The 7,585-nt window shown below is 33.6% G+C and overlaps 1 protein-coding gene across 3 annotated transcripts in view; it reads right to left on the bottom strand.

Moving 5' to 3' along the window:
- The window catches only part of EHBP1 (EH domain binding protein 1), a 345,442-nt gene that overhangs the window by 188,130 nt on the left and 149,727 nt on the right, over positions 1–7,585 (bottom strand). The gene's annotated exons all lie outside the window — the stretch shown is intronic.

Raw genomic sequence — 7,585 nt, 5'->3', positions numbered from 1 at the left:
CATAAGCTGTTTCTTTGGGTTTGGGGGTTTTGTTTTTTGTGGATTGGTTGGTTGGTTTGTTCGTTTGTTTGTTTTGACATAGGATCTCAATCTGTTGCCCAGGCTGGAGTACACTGGCACAATCTAGCTCACTGCAGCATCCTTGAACTCCTGGGCTCAAGCAATTCTCTCACCTCAGCCTCCTAAGTAGCTAGGACTACAGGTACATGTCACCATGCCTAATTTTTATTTTTGTAGATACGGGGTCTCACTATGTTACCCAGGCTAGTCTCGAACTCCTGGTCTCAAACTATCCTCCTGCCTTGGCCTCCTAAAGTGCCAGGATTGCAGACATGAGCCACTGTGCCTAGCCACAACTTTTATATCTGTAACTAAGGCAGACATCAAATTCAAAAGAAGTGGCCCAGGCAGAAATGAGAGAAGACTAGACAACCAACCCTAAGTACCTCAGGAAAGAAAAAGCAAGGAATGAAAACTAGGACAGAAGGTCTCCAGGGCTACTATGAAAAGAGAATCTAGCACAGGGCTAGGCATCAACAAGTGTTCAACAATTGTTTTTTCCTTTGATCATACTTAGCGTAACCTAATGATATTTCTCCTACTAAGCACCTACAAATTTTTTTAGAACTCCCAGTCTAGATGGTATTCTACCTCTTTTTTGCTTTCAACATCTGGATTCTATGTATCCTGTAATTTGAAGCTTATTTCTTCCCGGGGCTTTTTCTAATCAGTCCATAGTTCTCTCTCTCTTCCATAAAATTATGTATATCAAGAAAGAAAGAGTTGGCTTCTCTGATGGTATGCCCATGGAGACACCACTAACTGACCTCAGCAGATCTCAAAGTTCTTCTCAACACAGGTATTGCCAATTCATCAGAAATGGAACACAAAATGAAACTTATTTGCTATCAAAGATGTTAAACATTCAATTAATAAACTATCATGTTTCATAATTATCCTTTATATTAACAGAATAATAGCCTAGGTAAGAGAACAATGAAAACAAGACAGCAAGATAATGACTGTACATTAACTACATATAAAACTCCATTTAAATTCGGGAGAGATATGATGAAGAATAAGACAATCTCTGACTATGTGTTCTATGGCAAGGGGAAAATTTTAGATATAGGATTAGTAAATAATGTAAATCAGAAATCATGTACCATTATTTCTTGGGGTTTACTGATCTTGGAGTTAAGATCAAAACTTAAGGCTTAATTTCCAAGGAGTGTGACCTTGAGCAAGTCAGGAAACTTAAGCCTCAGTAACCTTCCCTATAAAATAAGGAGGCTAAACAGAAATTCACTCAAATTCTATAATTATGTTCTATAAAATTGCTCAGTTTTCCAATCAAGGCAGGAAAACCTACCATTAATACCTTTGGATTATTATTTAATAAATCATTATTTGTCCTATAATTGACAAATTTGCCCAAAATAAGGATACACTAATTTAATCAAAACATTGAAACAGCCTTTTTCAAAAACTTGACATTTCTGCCTAGCAGAACAAGTAAAAATGTAATGTAGCATCCCTAAAGAATACTTTGTTTTAAAATATGGTCTTATCTGTCAGATTATGCACAGCAATATTATACAGAACTATTAGTGCATGTAGATACCTTATGAATGAATTTCAAAAATGCATCAAACACTTGAGAAGGATTTAAGCCCTCTCAGAAGAAATACTTAAGAATATGCAAATACCCTCAACTGAATCAAGTTGAACAGATGTGACTATCCCAAACAATACAAATGTTCTTTCCCTGGTCGCTACTGTCAATCAAAGAATAAGATTAAGGTCCAAGGTTCTGACAATGTGCAAAATGAAAAACTATGATCAGGGAGTATCAATTTATTACACTGATATGAACAATAATCTCTTATTGTACCTTTAGAATAGCTAACAACTTCTACATATAATATAGGATTTAAAGCCTCTATTTTGAAAGCATGACATACTATCTGTCACATATTATTTTCAGTTTTTGTTAAACAAATCTGTTCCACAAAGTATGACATTGATCCCTTGATGTAATTATTTAATTTTATAACCAAATAATCAAACTATAAAAATTAAGATAACTTAGAAATGAGCATAATATCAAAAACTCAGTTTAAAGATGATTTCTGCAAAATCTTGAGTTTTTGATAATCTTCATTTTCACTTTTCAGAATAAAAATTATGTAGAAAAGTTCTTCTGCTGAACTCAGTTTTATGGCAAAAAGGATGTTTTAAGCTGTGGTAAATCAGTGTCTTTGAAACAACAGGTAATAAATGCTACTAAATTCTAAACATAATTAGCTATACCACTTAATTAAGCAATTACTTGCTCAGCAACAATGAAATAGCCCTTTGTGAGGTCTGGGCAGATGAGGAGAATAGAGCTCTCTTGAGTATACAACATCCATTCCCAGTATTACAATAACACAGGACCTCACTAGAGTCTGTGTCCTTAATATAATGGCTTACTACCGGGAGAAGGAATCTGAATACTGTTTCTAGCAATTCTTCACCTAGCTGAGATATTGCTTTCTCCTTAAAATTAGCTATCTACAGAAAATACATTTTAAGAAGACCAGTAATGAGAAAAATATGGGGATCTTTCACAGCTCTAACCCCAGCTCCATGAATTTTCACACTTTATAATCAAGTCTAAATCTTTACCCACTCAAGATGGTTATCATTGCTATTATCAGTTCTATAAAGAGGAATGAAATAATTGCACCACCAAATGAACAATTTTTTTGCATGCTATAGTACTTCTTTAAAGGACTGGGAGTCAGCCGGGCAGAGAGAGTTTAGAGAATTACTGTTATTGTTGCCAGGGTCCTAATGCTACTTCAGATCACATGCAGGAATAAGAGAAAATATAGTATGAGGAACTCTTAGAGAATGGAAGTTTGATGACAAGAGTCAATAAAAAGTGAGTGTTTACATATATATATATATAAGTCTAAATTTGTCTATAGGCTTATGTTTACACTGTTATCTGCTGATACATGAATCTGGCAATATTTTGGGAATTAGTTCAAAATCCCTAAAGCAGAGGTTCTTAAACTTTAGTGTTTAGTGAAAAACAAAAACAAACAAAACCAGGAGAGATTGTTTAAAACGTAGAGGCTGGATCCCACCCCTGGAAATCCTAAATTATTAATAGTAGACCTAAAGATAGACCCAGAAATCTACTGATTTCTAAAAAGTAACATCCCCATCTCCATTCATGCACACACTGCTATCAGGTGATTTTGATCCAGTTAATTTAAAATCACCTTTTCAGAAATATTTCCCCTAAGGAAGTTCTTACATAAAATTATTTTAATTTAAAAATCTCACTCTCATTTTTCATAACTATTTTCATTGTTATAAAAGACTTAGCCTATATATTTCTACTTCTTTGAAATCCGGCCTATTGCAGCTGGAATTGGACAAATCTGGATTAGAATGTGGCACCAGCATTTATTCACTGGTTACTCTTTGGCAGATTTCTTCATGTATCTAAGCCCCAGTTTCATACAAGTGGCAAATATTTTTAAAAGTTGGCAAATATTTTTAAAAGCTGGACAATACAAGTGTTGACAAGAATGTGGAACAATACAAACTCTCTTACACTGCTGGAGACAGTTTTAACTGATACAGCCACTTTGAAAAACAATTTGACATTACCTTATAAAGTTAAATACATGCAAATCTTATGAATCAGCAGTTCCCATCCTAGAAATATGTCCTTAAGAAATTCTTGCAATAACATATGAAAATACCTAGTAGAGTATTTAGCATATAGCACATAGTCAATAAATAGTATTTATTAATTTTTATGGACTGTTTAACCTGGTTTATGATACTTAATATCATCAATAGTCTATCCAGGATCACCTATCTTGAAATGAGGAAAATAGATAAATGCACAAGGCAATGTATGATGTTTACTTTAAAGTAATGTAGTTACATTATTAAAACTCATGCATGGACCCCCATGTTCAAGTCAAACCTAAAATAAATTCTCCACCTCAACATATTCTCCTTGCTATTCACATGGTAACAATGCAAATAATAGGTGAATAAATGAGATGAAGGGGAAAAGATCTTAAAGTAACTTTTCTAATAGGAATGAACTAATTATATAATGAATAATGACATTGTAATGACAAAGGATTCTTTACAAATATTTTTAAACATTGTAGAAGAAAACATGTAGCTAACCTCACCACTTTTCCCCCCTAAAACTAACAACATGGTATACAAGCAATGTAGTTAAATAGTTAAATTTAGTTCATATTCTAATTCTTGTTCAAATTATTCAAATTAGTTTTCTTACAGAATAGTTCCTTGTATGATATTTCATTTATTATGGGCCCCAAGATGAATAAAATTAATATAATGCCTCTCTTATTATTCAACTTTCTTTATGAAAATATTGTATAAAATAAACCACATGCTAGAAATTTAACTCTTTCTCCCATGTAAGAGGACTATGGGGTGGAGGTGGTAGAAACTTACTTAGATTTTTATGATTTTTCAGAGTTTTATTACATAGATGTTTTAAAAGATTCTGTCATATATTAATATTTTAATTATCAGGCCACTTACAAGACACTAAAAATTAAACTTACAGCATTATCATTGGATTTTTAAAAAATTATGAAATACATCATACATACTGAAGTAGAAAACCTAAGTGTTAATGAATAAGAAAATGAACATCCTATACTCACCACCCAGCTTAAGAAATAGAACACCAGTGCCTTAAAAGCTGCATGTCCCCTCCCCGATTGCATCCCTCCCATTCCTTCCTCCAGAGGTAACCAATGAATTTTGGATTACTCCTTTCCTTTACTTTTTCAAAATATATCACCTACTATGTACGCATCCCTGAAGAATATATTGCTGATGAATGGATAAACAAACTGTGGTATATACATATAATGAAATATTTTCAGCCTTAAAAACTAAGGAAATTCTGACACATGCAACATGGTTGAACCTTAAAGACATGCTCAGTGAAATAAGCCAAACACAAAAGGGCAAATCTTATAAGATTCCACCTATATAAAAAACAGGCAAATAGAAAGTAGAATCAGGTTACTAGGCACTGGGAGAATGGGGAGTTATTGTTTAATGGGAACAGAGAGTTTCTGCTTGAGATGATGAAAAAGTTCTGGAAACAGTGGTGATGGTGATGAAACACTGTGGATGTACTTAATGCCACTGAATTGTACACTTAAAAACGTTTAAAATGGTAAATTTTATATGTATTTTACCATAATAAAAAAGTGAAAAAAAGGCTATATTGTTTTTAAACTTTATATAATAACATCACCATTTTTGTGACCTGTTTCTTATGTTCAACATCATGTCTTGATATTCATCTATTCTGATGTGTATAGCTGTGATTCATCAAATTTTATTGTTTCTAATATTTCATTACATGAATTTCTACAATTTACCTATTTTATTGTTGATGGACATGTGGGTTGTTTGTATTTATTTATTTGTAATTCACAAAGCTGCTATAAATATTTTTATACCTATATCCTGGTACACATGTGCAATAATTTATCTAGGACATATTTCTAGGATAAGAATAGCCAGGTCATATGTTTAGCTCTACCAGAAAATGTCAAATTGTATTCCAAAGTGGCTGTATTAATTTGTACTCCCTAAGAGTTTCCACTTTCCACATTCTTACTAACTCTTGGTATTTTCTATCTTTTTCATTTTTGCCAATCTGAGATTATTAAATATCTCATTACAGTTTTAACTGCATTTCCTTGATGACTAATAACACTGATTACTCTTTCAGTTTATTGGCCATGTGTTTCCTCCTCTGTGAAATCTTTTGTACATTTTTCTATTATGCTGCTTATCTTTTGATTACTGGTTCATATTAATTATATTAAACATAATCCAATGTTACTTATACATGTTACAAATATCTTCTTCCAGTTTTTGGCTTGTATTTTCACTGTCTATGCAATCTTTTAAATGAGTCCAGTTTCTTAATTTATTGTAAATTCAACTGTTTCCTTTAATGATTTGAGCCTTTACATTTTGTTTGAGAAAATCTTCTCAACTCTAAGGTCATAAAGCTATCCTCCTATACTGCTTTCAAAACTTTTATACCTCTGCTTTTCACATTTAAGAGTCAATGCCACCTAGAACTCATTTTTTTTTAGGGCACAGGGTATCTATCTATCTATCCATCTATTTATTTATGAAGACAGAGTCTTGCTCTGTCACCTGGGCTACAGTGCCATGGCCTCAGCCTAGGTCACAGCAACCTCAAACTCCCAGGCTCCAGCAATCCTTGTGCCTCAGCCTCCTGAGTAGCTGAGATCACAGGCACACACTACCACACCCAGCTAATTTTTTTCTATTTTTAGTAGAGATGGGGTCTCACTCTTGCTCAGTCTGGTCTCAAACTCCTGACCTCAAGCGATCCTCCCACCTCGGCCTCCCAGAGTGCTAGGATTACAGGTATGAGCCACCATGCCAGGCCTTATTTTATTTATTTATTTATTTTTTTAAGAGACAGGATCTCACTCTGTATCCCATGCTGGGTGCAGTGATACAATCATAGCTCACTGCAGCTTCAAACTCCTGGGGTCAAGCAATCCTCCTGCCTCAGCCTCCCCAGGAGCTGGGACTACAGCTGTGCACCACTGCACCCAGCTGGAATTAATTTTTGTGTAAGTTTTCAGATAGAGATCCAATTTCATTTTGAAAAATATGGGTAAATAATTGTCAAAGCACCATTTATTAAACAGTTCATATATATAGGGATATATATACATACACACACACACACACACACACACACACACACACATACATATATATATATATATATAGGGATATATACACACACACACACAGAGATATATATACACACACACACAGATATATATATATATATAGGGATATATACACACACACACAGGGATATATATATATATAGGGATATATACACACACACACACAGGGATATATATATATATATCCCTTCCCCCTCTGCAATGTCCACTCTGTCAAAAATCTGTTTTGCATATTTGGGTTTGCTTCTGGTCTCTCTATTCTGGACCACTTGTGGATTGATCTAACCTTACAATAAGACACTATTGCCTGAAAAACCAAAGCTTTGCCTTAGTTTTGGTCTCTGGGGCAAGCTTCTCTCCTTACTTCCTTATTCTGGAGTGTCTTTAGCTACCTGTGACCTGTTGCTCTTCCAAATAGTTTCAAGTACTGTGAAAAATCCAGTTGAGAGTCTGATTGAAATTGCATTAAATTTACAGATCAGTATGTGTGTACTGACCTCTTTATAATATTGAGTCTCTTTATTCTAAAACAGGATATTTCCCTCTATACACCTATTTAGATCTTCATTGTCTCTCAAATTTTTAATCATTTTCTCCACACAGGTCTTCTACATATTTTCCTAGATTTTTTCCTAGGTGCTTTGGTTTTGTTGTTAGTATATTAATATTGTCTTTTAAATTCTATTTTTGAATTACTTGTTTCTGGCATATAGAAAGGCAACTGAGTTTGCAAATAAATTTTGCATCTATGAAATCTTATTAATAAT

The sequence above is a fragment of the Propithecus coquereli genome, unplaced genomic scaffold (genome assembly GCF_000956105.1).
Source record: "Propithecus coquereli isolate 6110/MARCELLA unplaced genomic scaffold, Pcoq_1.0 Scaffold138, whole genome shotgun sequence".
NCBI lineage: Eukaryota > Metazoa > Chordata > Mammalia > Primates > Indriidae > Propithecus > Propithecus coquereli.
The sequence above is the reverse complement of the archived record's forward strand: the minus strand, read 5'-3'. Positions and strand labels throughout refer to the sequence as shown.